Here is an 18,423-nt window from a genome sequence, read left to right as displayed (position 1 = left end):
TTTTTTTTTTTTTTTTTAAACTCACAGGTTCAACTCATAACTTTTTTCCCCTTAATCTTGAGTTTATATATTTTGGCTGGTGCTAAACACCAATGTCACCCTCTCCAAATATAACAGCAAGAAAACGTTTTAACCTAAACAGTGTTCTTCAGATTAATGAAATCTAACAGCAACTCTTTCACCTCTGGGCTATTCCCAACCAAGTGGTAATGACCAAAGACCATTTCTCATCTTGTGCTTGGATAGGAAACTCTGAGAAATGAGTCTTGGGTTTGGTCCAGTTTTTAGCGGAAAGTGCACACATCACAAAACTTAGTTTCAAAATTCGCCTCCATGCTTACAGTCTCTGTTAGAAGGGCAGAGCATCCAGGCTTAGACCTTGAACTGAAAAATCCTTCTCACTTTTCAATAATGCCCCTTTGGGTTGGAATGCAGGTCAGGCATACTTGTCCAGTCATGGCCATTACTGGGCTGTCTGCTCTAGAGCTAAAAAAAGATGTTGATTTCCTGGAATATCTGCCCTGCAATTTTTACAGGAACAAGTTTCATTAAATTAAAAATAATAAACTAGGCAATGTTCTTGTGCAACCTGTTTCTTAGAACTTGCTGTTCACATGAGAACCTTCCAGGATGTCTTTTCTTGTCCATACTAGGTTAGAGCATCAACTAAGCTTTGTTTTGTGTTAAACGCAAAGGTGTCTTTCTGTGGATTCTTCCAGAACTGCTTGATGGGGGAGAGGGAAGATCATGCCTGGCAAAAAGTGATTTACATTAACATATACACAAACAAGATAATCATCTTGTTTTATGTGCTGATTGCAGTGGCTCACACTTGTAATCCTAGCACTTTGGGAGGCTGAGGTGGGCAGATCACTTGAGGCCAGGAGTGTGAGACCAGCCTGGGCAACATGGAAAAACCCTGTCTTTACAAAAAATACAAAAACTTAGCCAGGTGTGGTGGTATGTGCCTGTAGTCCCATCTACTTGGGAGGCTGAGGTGGAGGATCCCCTGAGCCTGGGGAGATAGAGGCTACAGTGAGCCATGACCATGCCACTGCACTCCAGCTTGGGTGACAGAGTGAGACTGTCTCAAAAAAAAAAAATTGTTTTATGAGTGAGTAAGCATATATAATTATAAGTAAGATCCTAAATCTTTATTAGACAGACATGTAATGAAATGGAATAGAATAGAGGTATAATGACATACTAACCTGATTTTTGCATAAAAGCACACTTGCATAAAAAAGATATTGTATAGTCCTTTATGATAATGAAGTGTCTTAAATATATTATCTCATGTAATCTGCACAATTTAGGAGGTAGATGTGATATACATGATGAAGAAAGAAGGCTGTGGGCATTTAATTCGGGGATGGGTTAAGGGATAGATGCAGGCGGTTTTTACATCTCTCTGTCCCAGTCTCTTTAAACCATAGTATTTTCAAGTTAGTGTACACAGTGGTTTACAAATCAGCTGCATTTGCATCACCTGGGCACCTTAAAGATACCTCTAGAGCCTTGTCCCTGTTTCGCCAGATATCAGAATGAATTTCTGGGTCAGGTTATTGGAAATTTACATTTTTAACAGACTCCCTTAAATTATTCTATTATGCTTCCATGTTTGAGAGGGATCTTCACATTAGTGTCTCTCAGACCAGTAATTATACCATTATTTCAAAAAACAACTAATAATGTAGTAGGGATTATTGCAATAGCTGTTGTAAAAGCATACATGCTTACACAGGCTGAAGAAAGAAGGCTGCTTTTGCAGAAAGCAAAAGCAAATTAACTTAACAACTGGCATAGTTTGAGGAAGGGTACTACACAAGTAGAAGGGTGCTACACACTTTATGTAGTTGAAAGGGTTTCAGAAAATGAGTTAATAAAAAAACAGCTTAAGAAAGCAAGGGATTTTATGCTGAGACCTTCTAACTGTCCTGAAATATTTGAAGGGTTGTCCCATAGAAATAGGGAGTAGTGGGAGTACTAGGACCCACGAGCTGAAGCTAATGACAGTGGGGGTTAAGTCCAGCATGAGAAAGACCCTTCAGACCTTAGAGAGCTTCCACCTCCCCAGCCTTTGGGAGTAATGGTGGTCATGAGGTAGGAAGCCTCACCTCACTGCAGGGTTAAGCAGGGACTAAATAACCTAGTGTTAATAGATTCTTACACTGATGGAGAAGTTGGTTTTATCTTCTATAGTCCCTATTTTCTCTATACTCTCCTATTCATTCTTCTCTAAATACCTATGTAAAAAAAAAAAAAACAAAGGCATACGTTACTGATACATATTTTACAATCAGAGAAACTGAAGTCAAGAAGCTGAGGTGAGTTGCCAAAAGCGAGGCAGTTGCTAGCAAAGCTAAGAACAGATCTCTCCTTCCTGGTATTCTTCCCTCTTAACCCCCTTTTCCTCACCCTACAAACCACATAGGTGCCTCCTAGGAAACACTTAAGCACTTAGGAATATAGCCTGAAAACTGCTATTGTAGGCCAGTCACCTTCGAACCTAAAAATGCAAGTTCCTGGGCATAGCTCAGATTAACTGAATCATAATCTGTGCAGATAGAACTCAGGAATCTGTATGCCAGGTTGGGCACCACCAATTTAGACTTCTTTCCATCTGGAATAAGGGACAGGAAATCTGATAGTCTCATGTTCTATATACTATTCTTTGTAACTGCTGATTGATTTCTATGAGTTCAAAGATATCACCAGGTGGGTACCTTTTTGTGTAAAGATTTCAATGCTCTTGCTTTACATTTACATGGGCACAAATATTTATATAATGATCACAAGTTCATTTACAGAAGTAACAGATGGCTGTAAAGGTGATATGAATGTATTTGAGTCAATGGTAAGGGTTCCACTGTGTATTTTACAGGCCTGGGTAAATGTCAGCCTTTACCCAAATTATGGCAGCATAAAGTATATGGATATGGGAACAGTATGGGGTTAGAAAAAATTCCCTGCCCTTCTCATAGGCTCTGAGTAAGTATCCCATTGGATTAACTGGAGTCCACTTGATTGCTACAGTTTCAATAGCTTGTTCAGACATCGATTGCTGTCATGTCACTAGGAGAAAAGGATTAATAATAGGGCGCTCAGGTTGGCTCAATACTGCTGATAGTGCCTGACAAAAGACCGTTAGTAGGACTCCCATGGGGATACTGCCTGCATAGGAAAGCTACAAGCAACATTATTCAGGATTTCGCAGAATAATGATTAACTACAGAACTTCAGCCTACAAAACCCAACCAACAGTCCTATTATTTCCAAATAAATTCACTGCTTGATCTTTCTTTTCTTAGGTTCATAGATTATCCAGAATCAGAATGTCTAGTGGATATTCATAACCATTATTGTGACCTTATATAAGTCACTGTGCCTGGATTGTTTTTGAGAGATGCATTTCTGCCCATCCTGATCATGGAAAACAGCAAGAGACTAGAGCAGCTTCATTTGGCAAGTGTTTCCTGAGTAAATTTTACAAAAGAAATGCTCCATCTCCAATGGGAACTCTGTGGCGGTTGTGGCTAATGGCTACCACAATCTGGGGAGGTCACCAGTTCTGGATATCACATTTGAAAAAACTCCATTTCAGCTATGGAAAATTAAATGGGGCTACTTTGCAGTGGGTTTCAATGTTCAGTTGAGATTAAGATGAAGGAGGGTATTAAAAGGAAATGTTGGCCGGGCGCGGTGGCTCAAGCCTGTAATCCCAGCACTTGGGAGGCCAGAGACGGGCGGATCACGAGGTACAGGAGATCGGAGACCAATCTTGGCGTAACCGGTGAAACCCCGTCTCTACTAAAAAAATTAAAAAAAACTAGCGCGGGCGAGATGGCGGGCGCCTGTAGTCCCAGCTACTCGGAGGCTGAGGCAGGAGAATGGCATAAACCCGGGAGGCGGAGCTTGCAGTGAGCTGAGAACCGGCCACTGCGCTCCAGCCCGGGCGACAGAGCGAGACTCCGCCTCAAAAAAAAAAAAAAAAAAAAAAGGAAATGTTGATGGCTCTTTACATCAATAGAAAAGAGAAAGGATGGCAGTGCTAGAATGTGTGGTTTTGTTAAACTGTATTGTCCCTGTTTGGCAAAGGTTTGGTGATGGAACTAGAAAGAAGGGACAAATTCTGACTTCTAGTAAAAATAAGAATAGTCTGTAATTTAAACAGATCAAATATAATACTATAAAATTTTACTGTACTAATTGTATAAAATATGGGTAAAATAAGATTACTGGCCAGGTATGGTGGCTCACGCCTGTAATCCCAGCACTTTGGGAGGTTGAGGCAGGTGGATCCTGAGGTCAGGAGCTCTAGACCAGCCTGGCCAACATAATGAAACCCCATCTCTACTTAAAAAGTACAAAAAATTAGCCAGGCATAGTGGCTTGCACCTATAATCCCAACTACTAGGGAGGCTGAGGCAGGGGAATTGCTTGAACCCAGGAGGCAGAGGTTGCAGTGGGCTGAGATTGTGCCATTGTACTCCAGCCTGGGTGACAGAGCAAGACTGTGTCTCGAGAGAAAAAAAAAAAGGTTACTTATAGTGGCAGAAATACAAGCCAACAGCTTCTCTGTCTGCCTCCACCAAGCTTATATGACAAGAGTTCAAGTTGTTTGAGTGTTTGGTTTTTTTGGCAGTGAAAGGTTTAAGGGCATTTATCTCTATAACTAGCAATTTAATAAGTACATGACTTCTTACTCAAGTGCATTTAGATAATTTTCTAAGTTTTCATAACAGCTTTATTTATGCTTTAATGCCTTTCCTCTTAAGAGCTCAAGATGCTGGTTATTTAACATTTTATATTCAGATATGAGGATTAAAAAAGGCACTGGGTGCCATGCTGCTGTCTCCAATGATAGCTCCACTAAAAATAACACAATTAACTTGATGTCAGCCCTCAGCTTGTTCTTATATATAGGTTTCTTAAAAATATCCAGACTACTTTAATTAGAGTCACAGAATATTTTAATTATTCCTAAAAGACTGAGTATACTCCATTGACTACAATAAATACATGAGATAGAAAGCAGTTCTCTAGGAACTTATATATGCTAATGATTATGTCACATTAATGGGAATATGGGCAGTTGTTTAGGATGAAATTGGTATAGGGCTAGACATGGATACCTGTGAAGAAAACTGAGGCCATGTGTCATCTGGCATGAGGGAAATGGCATCTGAGCCCAAGATATCAGAAATGCAAAATTCTGAAATGCAAGGTAATACATTGTTCAGTGCAACTTAATTTTAATCAGATGCAATCCAACCCTGGAAACCTTTATTCAGCATCTGTTATATGTCAGGTAATGTTCTGAGAGCTGTGGGGGTACCAAAATAAATAAGAAATACATTCTATGTTCAAGGCACTGTTTTTTTCTGGTAGGAAAGACAGTCAAATAAATAACCACAGAATGTGGTGAGTAAAAAGCAAAATTACAAATGTATGCATTAGTACAAAATAAATGAAGGAGATTTACGGTGGCATGATACGGCAGAACAAGGATCAGCTTTGAAATCATTCAGACCCTGGTTTAAATTCTGGATATTTCAATTGCTTGTCATAAAGCTTTTAGCCTTGGTTTTATGTTTTGAGAATGGAGATATCAATGTATTTTAAAATGCTTTGTGAGGATTAAGCAGGGTAAGATTTGTAAAAGTATCGAACATCGTTCCTGGCATGAGAATCTTAACAGGAGCTCAAGAAATGTTAGGTTTTTCCTTGTGTGTATATATGAAGGCTTCATAGAGGAGACAAAGACTGAGCTGGGTTTTGAAGGATGAATAGGAGTTCTCTAAGACTAATGGAACAATATTTGGAAAAAGAGAGATGTGGAAAAGTGGGGAATATCTGGTATTGTTGATATATAAAAAGGGAATGAGCGGCAAAGGGACCTGAAGATAGGGAGGTGGCAGGGATCTACAAAGAAAGTGAGAAATGAACAAAAATGTGTATACTTAGGGAACACCATGGAATGTGTGACCATGGAGCATTCAGCATCACCATGGTTGAAGGTCCATAAAGTAACAAATTGTCCTAACTTGCTAGACAACTGTTAAGTTTGAACAGTCTCAAAAGTTAGCTTTCATTTTTTTTAGTGAGTTCATCAACGTTGCTCACAGACTCCATTTAGTAGAAAGCTGCATAACAAGATCAACTACAACAAAACTCTGAATGCAGATGCAGTTATTTCATCCTGTGCTAAGGTAACCGATAAGCGGACAACAGCAGAATATCCAAGATGCTGCTGGAAACTGTGTTAAAGTAGGACAAGCATGGTGAGAGAGGTTTAATGACATGAAATCTTTCAGTAGTGCAGCAAAGCTGAGGATGGCAAAGAATGTTGGTGTTCACCTCCCAACTCCAACTCACAGTGCTGACAACTTAGCAAGTGTATGATGCTATTCCACTCCCAGAATAACATCACCCAGTGGCAAGTCTTGCTTGTACTTGGACCAGCAATCATAGCTCTTTCTCCTGCTTTGCTCATCAGGAGCCTATAGTCAAACATACCAGAGAATACTAGAAGATCTGTTTTTCCTACAGTAGTCTGGTATGTAGCTCAAGGGACCACACTTGCTTTTTTTTTGAGAAATGATCCATTGATTTAAGAGGAAAGCCATCCCAGGCTTTTGGGTGGAGCTGCAGACACAATTTGAAGGATAAAATTCATGAGGAACCATTGGAAAAGATGTTGGGCCTTTTAAAATAGTTACACTGGGTGTGATGATTGTATCGTTTCAAAGTCAACGGAGAAAAATACATTCATACATAGAGTTAACAAGGTTAAGCAAAGCTCTTTAAAGTTGAAAATGCTTTCTGATATTCTTTCACTTATTCAATAAACATACACTGAGCACCTTCAAAGTTTTAGGTACTGGAGAGACAAAGATGAGTAAGATGACTGCTGTGACGGAACTCAGTCTAGAGGAGAAGGGGACAGAATGTAAACAACTATAATATAAATTATCATTGGTATTAAGGTTTCTACCAGATTCTTTGGGGGCACAGAGAGGGTAATTATTTCCAAATCTTGAATATCACATTACTATTATTGGAATATACACTATGTAGAGGTTTATATACCACAGTAGGTTCTCAATAAATATTCCTTGTATTAATAAATGAAAAGTAATCAATCCCCAAATATAAATTTCTCTATCATATTAGGTTACTTAATCACTTAACAAGATTACATAAAGAAATGTAAAGTACCTGGTGTGAATCTGGCAATCTATAAAATGCTGTGAGACTATGGAAGACTGTTTGCCAATGGAGGAGGAGGAACGAATAGGATGTTAACTGAGACTGTGAAGTTTGAGCTAAATCTTGAAGGAAGAGAAGGAATTCACCAGACTTACAAGTAAGAAACAGGATTCCAGACAAAGAGAAAAGTATCTGCTAAGGTGTGTAAGAGTGTGTTTTACACTTGATAAGTCATTTAGTATATCTGTAGACATAGGATGCTTGTAAGGAGAGTCACAGGAGATGAGGTCAGGAAGTCAAAATAGTAATATCTACTCTATTGTCAAGTAGTTACATTGCTTACTATGTGCCAGGCACTGGGCCAAGCAATTCTTACGCATTGTATCATGTAATATTCAAAACAACAGTAAGAGGTAGGTACTATCATTATCTCTATTTTACAAATAAGGGAACTTGAATTTGGTGAGGATAAGTGACTCACTCATGATCATACAACTATTAGGTCATGAAGTTGGATTTGAAATCCAGTTCTTTCTGACTCCAGAAACCATCCACTTACTTGTTGTTAGTTCCACCTTACATATTACAAGGATATTTGTTGTGCCCTAATCATTTCAGATTCCCAAATACAATAAGAGACTGTCATAAAGATTTTCAGGGCTATGGTAAAATAAAGACTACAAGGTGATTTTTTTCCATAAAGTTATATCATTATTCAATATAAGAGACTTTATTCCTAACTTGTGTTCCTCCTATTTTCTGACATCAAAATTTTTTTTTGGTGTGTGAAATTATGTAGCTAGAAGGTGGCAGTGATCTTAAAAATGTTCTGGTCAAAACTGAAAATTGTTAACCCTATGATACTGTTCCAAACCTATAAATCACTGCTCTAGGCCATGAAGCTATACTGCCTTACTAAAGATTGTGTAAGCCATACAACATTTAAATGTATGCTACAAGCAATGAGAGGTTAAGTATTTTTAGCAGTAAAATTACAAAATTTGCATTCTAGAGGGATTACTCTTTTATTAGCATTGAGGATGTATTGGAGGAGGATGAAAGATAGGGAGATTAACTGGAAGATGATCACGGCAATCCAACAAAGAGTTGATGAGAACTTTGAACTAAAGCAAGAGGAGAGAGAAGGAATGGTTTTAAGATATTTTGAAGAGGTAAAGTCGGTGGGTTTGGTGACCAATGAAATGCTAGTTGTGCAAGAGAAATAGAATCTAGGACTATTCCCAAGTTTCCAATCCAAAACACGTTGAAGGGTGGAATAATTCCTAAGATTTTGTATACATGAAGAAGACTGGGCTGGTGAAGGAAAGATAGATTGATGAGTTTGGTTTTGAGACAGAGCCTCTCTCTGTTTTTGTTTTTTTTGTTGTTGTTGGTTTTTTTCTTTTTTGAGACGGAGTCGTGCTCTGTTGCCCAGGCTGGAGTGCAGTGGCATGATCTTGGCTCACTGCAAACGCTGCGTCCCGAGTTCAAGCAATTCTCCTACATCAGTCTCCTGAGTAGCTGGGATTACAGGTGCATGCGACCACATCTGGCTGATTTTTGTATTTTTAGTAGAGACATGGTTTCACCATGTTGGCCAGGCTGGTCTCAAACTCCTGGCCTCAGGTGATCCACCCGTCTCAGCCTCCCAAAATGCTGGGATTACAGGCTTTGACTTCAAGGACAATCAGGTGAATATGATTTTAAAATATTGATTATATCTCACCAAGTTTCAGGGGACAAAAAGATTATCTTTCATATAGTCATGAAACTTAACATAAGTTTGTTTATTCATTTATTTTGGGCTTTTTTTTGAGACAGGGTCTCACTCTGTGGCCCAAACTGGAGTACAGTGGTTGATCACGGCTCACTGTAGCCTCAACCTCCCAGGCTCAAGCAATCCTTTCACCTCAACCTCCTGAGTAGCTGGGACCACAGGTGCATGCCACCATGCCCAGCAGTCTCCCTATGTTGCCCAGGATGTTCTCGAACTCCTGGGCTCAAGCAATGCCCCCACCTCAGCCTCCCAAAGTACTGGGATTACAGGCGTGAGCCACAGTGCCCAGCTGACATAGGTTTAAATAGTCAAGGCCTAAAAAATAGACTTTACTTCATGAAGTAAAAAATTGTAGTAAGTGTACAAAATTAATCTTAGGTATGGATATGGAGCTCCATCACATGACTACTATTGTATTGTGATCCTTGTCACACATTATTTTTAAGATGAATCAGAAAAACAGTGAACTGGCAAAATGTTTGGAAGGCTAGTAGGTTATTTTGGCCCTGTCAGAAAGACCAAAATAATGGTTATAAAGTGCTTTTTGAGATCTTCAAATGAAAGATGCCCAGAAAAAGACATTATTAATGTTGACTACGAAGATGTAGAGACAGGTATCTTTAGTTATTTGAAAAAGCTTATAAATAAAAGACAATGACTTAGTGACTTGAAAACAGAAATATCTAGCCTTACTTCTGAATTTCTATATGAATCGTAACAAATCAAATGCACCCTTTAAAAATATGAACACTTGGGGTGACTGCAGCTTCCTGAAGACAGAAATGAATTTAACACAATAACCATCTCTGGACAGTGAAATTCATATTCCCCACCACCACCAGCCCAATTAAAGGGAAAGAATTTCGACTTGACAATCTGCCCTTCAGTATCTCAGACCCAGGCTGAGGGCAGATCTGGTGACCTCCTCCTGAATAAAAAGGGGAAGGGGATTGGGCAGTAAATTCTGTCCTGGTGAACATCAGCTCGGCAGTAAATCGGAATCCTCTCTGTGCCCTCTTTATTATCACATTCACAGCATGAAGTTATGAGCTTCCTCACAGCTCCTGCTATAAAAATGTGATGGATGGTAGGGAAACCTCAGGGAGTTAATCTATTCTTCCATTAAATTTTACTTTAATTGGTCTGTGAGTCAATCAGAAACTCACTAGACAGTGAATTAAGAAAGAAAAGAATGAAATAGAAAAAGAGCTTTCTTTTGCAGTTACTATATTATAATGCAGAATTATTCTTCCATTGAAAGAAAAGGGAGACCACTGGTCCATACAAATAATCCCTGGCTCTGTAAAGAAAATGAGAGAAAAACACCATGAATGCTACTCACTGGTGACATTAACACATATGACATTTACACACACTCACACATATCCCACCAAGGAAAAGCAGGCTTCTCAGACTCCCTCCACCCCCACCAACAGTAATTAGAATGAGAGAGAGAGAGAGAGAGAGAGAGAGAGAGAGAGAGAGAGAGAATGAGAATGAACTTGAATCATGGCCTCTAAGAAAATTAATACAAAGAAAAATAAGTTGTTGAGAACCTCTATCATCAGTAACATAACTCTATAAGTACAAAAGAAGGTAGATGTTAAAGACCAAAGATGGATCAGCTGAAATGTTCATGGATTCAGCTAGTAAAATGTTTGTGTAGTATTTAAGGCCATAATGGGCTCTGATAAAGATTCTCAGAATCTAATAATGTCCTCTCTGGACTTCTTGTCTAATTAGTGGAATAAGGAGTGAGCCAGCTTGGAATTGAGCATTGCTAGAGATGAGGGAGAAGGGGGGGTGGGGCGGAGAAAAAGCCAAAGCTGCAAGAAAAATAAACCAGAGTAAAGGAGAAGAAAAACAAGAGCAGCCAGAGCTTTCAGAAGTGCTCCTGAGCTGACAACTGAAGTTTATGTCTTGAAATATATGATAATAAGGTTTTATGGGAGTGAGCCCCAGGGACCCAAATGTCTGTCTGTAAACAACGGACTTCAGGGAAAAGCCAAGGTTTGAATAATGTACTCAGTCTCCACTCATGATAAAAAAAATAAAAAGAGCAAAAAAGCAGTGAAGACAGGAAATAACTCCTTTTATTCTAACTGTAGAACCGTGAGTTGCAGCAAATGCCCTCTGAGGGCAAAGACAATTGACAACCAGTGTAGAAATACAGTTGTCCCATGTTCAGACAAGGAATTTAAACCTCAGCAGCCTCAAAACCTGAGGTTGTATGAGAAGAACCTAGTAAAGTGCTGCCTGTCCACCCTTCACATATGGGCAATATATATCCAGAAACCAAATGGTTTATTGTGCAGGGTTGTTCCAGTGGAATTACTGGAGGGACATCAGAATGACCTAATCCTTGAAACACGTGCTATTTATCCCAGTGCTGCAAAGAGTTAAACCTGAAAGTGCCGCCTGTTCCCACTGGTTCACAATTCAGGCCAGGTTACCTAGAAAGATATTACCAACTGAACTCCACACATAGTATGATGGCTTCCTTTGAAGACTTGGGTCAGGTAAAGCTCAAAAGTAGCCTTAAGCAACTACTAAACAATGAAAGTCCCTAGTGTACTCTGAGACTAAATCAGGTTGCCTTTAAAATTCTTCATCTTCGAAGACAACAGCTCTATCCTCTTTTTATAAATGTGAGGCCATGAGACAGCAAAATGCTATTTCTACTGGCATTAGTTCTACCTTATATATTAAAAAGATATTTGTTGTGCCCTAATCATTCTGGGTCCAAGATCATAAGGGACCTTGTTTCTTGGTGGGAGGCTATAGTGTGAAAAGGTTACTTAGTCATCACTAGCCTCTAGCAATGCTGGAACACCACACATGGGGCTCCTCAAACAGGAAGTCAAAGCCAGTTCTGACCCCTGGATGAACTCTGTATTTTCGGGCAAGAGGCCTGATGAATCTCCAGGGACAGTGCTGCCCTGTGTCTCTGTGTCCATATGTATGTGTTTACTCCTCTGTGTGCATGTGTGGAGGTGGGTGGTACTGAAGGGAAGCAGGGTGTGAAGGTTCTGGATAATTATGAAAATTAGATCTTTTACAGCAGGCTTCAAGCTCAATTTGGGCTGACAGCTCATGAACAGATCATCTGAAGTCTTAATAGGCCAATGCTGGTTCAATAGTTGTATGGTTAAATCATGCACATTTGTGCCTCAGCTGACACAGAAAGCAGACCCAGATGCCTCACATGGATCATGCAGATAAGTCTATATTTAACATTCTTCCTCTCTTGGGGAAGGCCTAACAAAGCAAAACAAAACAGATCTAAAACCATGCTTAGAACTTTCACCAGCCAAAGAAACATTCAGCATTCTTTTCACTATAAAACCTCTAATAGTAGAAATGATACATGATTGATAAAGTGATTCTAAATATACTTAATTCTGATGTCTTTTCAAAATATTTCTGAACCCAGCAGTAACAGATATAATCTTCCAAACTGTTATATTCAAAATCAACTGGCTGGAAAAAATTGGGAGTTTTTTCCATTTTTAGTTACCTGTCCCAAAAGCATTTATTGTCCTACTTTCCATTCTTTGGTGGTAGTTTTGTACAATGATGTCAAGATATCAAGGCTCCTGACACATCCTGAATTCTGAAAGAATGTGTTTCCTGAATATTCCTGATAATGGGCTTAGTATGAAAGGGGTTAATGAGGTTGAGTTAAGGCAGCATTTCCTGCTTGAAGGACAACTGAGTCCAACAACATTAGAAGCATTTTCTTATTATTTTTCTCTGTGTTTGCAGTAACTGCTTCTCCCGGAAGCTTTACCTGGGGGAAGGAATAAAGCAATATCACTAACCTACCTGGCATCTGGCTTCCAGCAGGGAAAGAGGCTCATCCACCTCACCCCTCGGGCTTCTTTAACTGAATTAGCCGTATTAAGTGCTTTGGTAGCCCAGGGAATGAACATCGTCGATCAGTGTGCCTGGAAAGGCATGTTTTCAGGGTATAATTCTGCTGGAGGAGAAAGGACTCCCCAGCACATGGGCCTAAACTGCAGAGTAACAGAGCCCTAAATCTCCAGTTACAGATTTACAGCCTCCATTCTCCTTCTTTACTGCAAATACAATCCGGCAGTAATGGTCTAACACAGCAACACCATCACCAACTGGCTGATGGCTCGCATAAAAGCAATGTCAACCAAAAACTATGAGTTTATAAAAGGGAACAAACCCTCAACAGTGACAAGAACATGAAACCCATTAACAATTTAAACACTCTCCATTTTTTATTTCCCACCTTGAAGCTATTATTGCTGATAGAAAGCTCCTCAGTGGAGTTAACCACTGCAAGGAAGGGTTAGGAAGCTAGCTTAACTCCTAAGACAAGGGGTTATATGGTTTGAACCATTTGATGGTGTGGTTTTAACCTTTGTTAATAGGAAGGCCATTTGACAACCTGTAGTGCAAAATAAGGTCTTAGAATACTGTAAGTGTGATAGGATCTTCCCTAGTAGGTCTATCAAATTATTCTCAGGAATCACACTGAATAAATATGGTTGGAATTGGATTGGCTAGTCTATTGAATATGCCAAGACTTGAGCCTGTACTGTAAAAGGAATGGTAGAATATTTTTTGGAGAAAGTTCTATAAAAATCAAAGATCAACTCTTGGCATTATAACAATAAATGCTTATATGAAGTTTTATTTCTGTGATGGCTCTAACTCTTAAGGAACGTTGCCACGACAATATTTCCATTTTGCAAATTGACTATACCTGGGCTGTGATGTAAAATGTAACTCGTCACACACTATTACCTTCCAGTCTTTAGGTAATCAGATACAAACATTATAACTAATTTGCTCAACTTAACTACAGGACTCTCCCATTTAAAACAAATATTACTGTGGAATTCTCTGGTGAAAAATGCTTGAGCAAGCCATCTCCCTCCCTGCCCTTTCAAATTCCCCGACTTCCCCTAGTAAAAATAAAAATAGGACCTTAAGGAGATATAATAAGCCCATTATTGGGTGTTTTACCCCCAAAACAAAAATTCTTCCCTTTGTTCTACAAATCAGACAAACCCAATGGCAACAAGAAAGTTGTTCTTTTGTGGTTTTGAGCTTTTGCATATGTCATTTGGCAAACGATTCATCTTTTGGAAATAGGATCTTAGCACTAAAAAGGAACAAAATTCTGTTTTCACAAAGGGGAAAAAAAGGCCCTGTTGAACATGATCACATATATCCATATGCATAGTGCCAAAAAACTTAAAGTCCCTGATTTATATATATTGTGCTGATTATTTGAGCATCAATATAAAAAATTTAATCTGTACTAATGGGCCTGGGGGAAGCGCAAATAAAACCGAGGAATAAATACTTGTTTTGCAGTACAATGAATGCTATTAATATACATAAAACACAGGCTTCAGTGATGCATAAGCTATTGTATTCTAAAAATATTCCTACATTTTGGCACTTTAAAATGTATTACCTCACAAAGGACTATCAACCTATCTGCAGACTCTTAACCTGGGCTAGCATTAAGAAAGGAATCATTTCGTTCTGCTTTTGTTACATGTACATAGATTTTGAACTGAGTAGATACTGCACCTGTTGGTTTTAAATGTCTCCTCCCCTAAGAAAAAGAAATAAAAAAAGTTTAGGAGAAGAAAAAGAAGAGATGTTAAATAAAAGACAAGAAACAAGGAACTAAGAGAATAAAATTATTTTCCCCACAGTGTGCAATGAAATCAAGCTACACTAATTCTACTTATAATAATGTTAGAAAATTGTTAGCCTTAATGCCTGATAATGACCAGAGCTAATGTGGTTCTGCTTTCAGTGTGGATAATGTTTAAGGAAGTAGCAGAATGCACGGCAGCTTTCCTGGACTATACAGTCAACTCCAATGAAGCCTTTTCTCCAGCTTGAGTCATAACCATAAATACTGCTCCATCCCCACATTCCAGTAACAAAGTCCTTCCTTCCTCCTTTGCCCCTAAACAAAGGGGACAACAGTGTGTTTGGTGGGAACATCTTGAAATAAGATATCACTCCCCAAATGGAAGGAAGTCACAGGGGAGATTGACGCCATAAAGGCAGTTCTATCCTATTGAAACGCCAGCAGATGGGGTCATAAACATTTCCTTCTCCCCTTGCTAACAGCCACCAACTCAGCTTCATCTTTATCTTTATCTTTATCTTCCTGTCAGGTCATAAATACCTCTCACTCAAGCTTCACTCACAGCTGGGCCATGCCAAGCAAGTTTACTTCCTGTTAAAGGTTCCTTTCAGCAAACATTAAGAAGTAGTTGGGGGAAAGAAAACGGAAAATTCTGCTGATGATACACAGTTACAGTATTCCAAAGGAAGCTTGGAAACCTCAAAGAAGGGGTTTGGCCAGACTAAGAAATGACCAAACTGCCTAGCAAAAAGCATGGAGATCCACTTATAAGAAGATGCGTTCACAGGGAAAATGGGTCAAATAATTAGTTAAAACTTATACTCACATCCAAACAAAATAAAAGAGTTGAATAGTGTCATGGGCTTTCATTCTTTCTTCTAGAACCTCCAAAATGATGGTGCTTGTCATTTGTTCCTGGGTCTAAAACCTGGACCATAATTGTAGATAATGAAAACAGAAGATTTCTAGGAGTAGTAATTCTATACAAAGTCATTGCTTAGGCCAGAGGTTGGGAAAGAATACACCCCTTTACCTTCAGAATTTTGGCACATGAGGAAGGAGTAACCTGACTCTGTTTCTTTCCTGGGGAACAGTTTTACTCTTGGGAAACCATCTGCCTGAGGTACTGCTGGCAACTCCAAAACCATAGAATTTAAAATGGTGGGAACCTGGAAAATAGTAGGTATCTTCCTTCTTGACTTGGCTGAGCAACTGCCCCTCTTGAATTTCTGGGATATAAGATTACAACCAAAAATGATTGTAGTCTTTCGAAAACATAACCCATAATCTGACTTTTTTTTTTTTTTTGGTAAAAGCATCATTTTAATGAACACATTCTGCATTCTGACAAAATAGTTAAGTCTTCTAAAATGACGATAGTGACAGGCTGCTGTTGATTATAAGAAGTAGACTTTTGCTCCAACAGGGATTGGGTAAAAGTGCCTTTATTATGCTTTAGAATGACTGATCCGTACTGGCTTATTTCACTCAATCTTTTAATTTTTACATGTGCTTTTAGATAACATGTGACTTTAAAGAGAGAAAAATTAAGACAGCACTTACCATAATAAGTTTTCTATGGTAGTTATAACAAACAGGTTTGAATCCCAGCTCTGACACTTTATTAGCTGTGTGACTTTGGGAAAGTTGCTTAACCTCTCTGTTCTTCAATTTCCTCATCTATAAAATGTACAATAATAGGCCGGGTGTGGTGGCTCACACCTGTAACCCCAGCACTCTGGGAGGCTGAGACGGGTGGGTCGCTTGAGGTCAGGAGTTCGAGACCAGCCTGGTCAACAGGGTGAAACCCTGTCTCCACTAAATATATAAAAATTAGCCAGCATAGTGGTGCATGCCTGTAATCCCAGCTTCTCAAGAGGCTGAGGCAGGAGAATCGCTTGAACCCAGGAGGCAGAGGTTGCAGGGACCCAAGATTGTGCCACTGCACTCTAGCCTGGGTGACAGAGCTAGACTCTGTCTCAAAACAACAACAACAACAACAACAAAAAACAACAAACAAATGAACAAAAATGTACAATAATAATGCCTTTCTCATTGGGTTGCTATAAATTAAAATACATAAATCACAACAGAGGCTGGCACACTGTAGGGGCTCTATACATTTTAACACACATATAAAATGGAAGACTTAGGTAATTTCATTATCTGTACTGTATCTAAAGCAAAGGATATTGGTTGTATTCTTAAAAATCTTTAATTAAGCTGAATATTAGACTTCATACTGGCATTCAAAGGTTTCCACAAATTAGGCTGGTTTACCTTTACTGTCTTCTCTCATCATCCTCCTACAATTAAGTAACCCTTGTTAGAATGGACTATTTGGTGTTTCCTGAACACATTCTACATTTCCCCACACCTACACCTTTGTGGATATAGTCCCATTGCTCTGGAGTTCACCATTTTCACTTCTATCTTCCCCTATCTCTACCTGTTAAAATCATAGCATAACAGAGGTTCTCTCATTCAAACCATAAAGCTTTATTTTATTTTTATAGTCATTCTTCAAAGCCTGATTCAAATACGGTTCTTCGTGGAGTTCTAGAGCTGGAAGAGCTTTAGAGACTAAATGATCTAATTTCTCCTTTTACTAAGGCATGCAGAGATTAAGTGATTCGCCCAAAGACACTAAGCTATAGCTTGGACCACATTTCAGGTCTCCTAACAGTGCAGGGATCTCTGAGAGTTAATCACCCAATCCTCCTGGTCTTTTTCATCACTCTAATCTAAACTGACTGGTCTCCTTGGAGTTGCTATGTACTACAGTACTTATCACATGGCCTCTTGAATTACAGTTATTTGGGTGCATAACTTATCTCCCATGTCATCTCTCATGTGCCTTTGACACTTCTGTCTATCCCTAGAATGCTTAGAACAGTCTTAACCAGAAGGTATTTAGTAAATATTTGTTGAATTAATGTATGAATGAGTATTAGAAAGAAGGAAAGTAAACAACCTTTCCCATCCCGCTAGCTCATACCTCTCACAGTCTCAAAAGTTCTCTCTAACCCAACTATCTGAATTGAACCATCAATTCCAGTGCACAATAAATACCTCCGCATCTGCAGAAAAGTGTCACTATACATAATACATATACACGAATTCAGTTACTTTACAAAAGTCTCTGTGTACTCACTGTGTGCATTTCACTTCAAAGTATGCACACAATTTACCAAAGAAGTAGGAGACCAAACCCTGCCTTCCTATTAGTCACATTCTATTGGGAATAACTGTGTACAGCACAACTAGACATCTATTGACTGAGCATCATGAAAGCATGGACATGATAATGAAGGCAAATAGCTAGAAAAAGTGATTCAGGGAGGCTAAATAAGTAGTAGTTACAGAGGAAGCTGCCGATACTATGTAGCATATCTTATGCTGTCTCTTTTTGGGGCTCCAATTTGCCAGCTAAGCCCAATACAATTTGTTTCCTTCTATCCAATACCTCTGATTTCTTTTCCTTTATCATTCATTTTCTTTACTCAATGATTTAAAGGTAACTGTCTTTTCCTACCTCACAAAGGTTTTAGTTGCTGACCAAAGTTTGGCTAAATATCATTTCATGTATACTTTTCCAGTTGGAGATAGTAAGTAACAATACATACACTACTTTTAATTTTTCAAAGTGTTTATATATATATTTTTTCATCCTTTTCCCCCCAACAAACTCAGCAGGGAGGTGTCAAGTGCAAACCGCATGCTATAGATGCATACTAGATGCATAACAGCTACACTTTAATTTTGTAACACTGTTCTACTTCTT

The 18,423-nt window shown here is 38.9% G+C and overlaps 1 protein-coding gene across 6 annotated transcripts in view; it reads right to left on the bottom strand.

Annotated features, from left to right (window-relative positions):
* The window catches only part of SKAP1 (src kinase associated phosphoprotein 1), a 299,602-nt gene that overhangs the window by 104,351 nt on the left and 176,828 nt on the right, over positions 1-18,423 (bottom strand). The gene's annotated exons all lie outside the window — the stretch shown is intronic.

Source organism: Rhinopithecus bieti, unplaced genomic scaffold (genome assembly GCF_001698545.2).
Source record: "Rhinopithecus bieti isolate Rb0 unplaced genomic scaffold, ASM169854v2 scaffold_35856, whole genome shotgun sequence".
Taxonomy (NCBI): Eukaryota; Metazoa; Chordata; class Mammalia; order Primates; family Cercopithecidae; genus Rhinopithecus; species Rhinopithecus bieti.
Note: the sequence above shows the minus strand (reverse complement) of the source record. Positions and strands in the feature narration are given on the sequence as shown.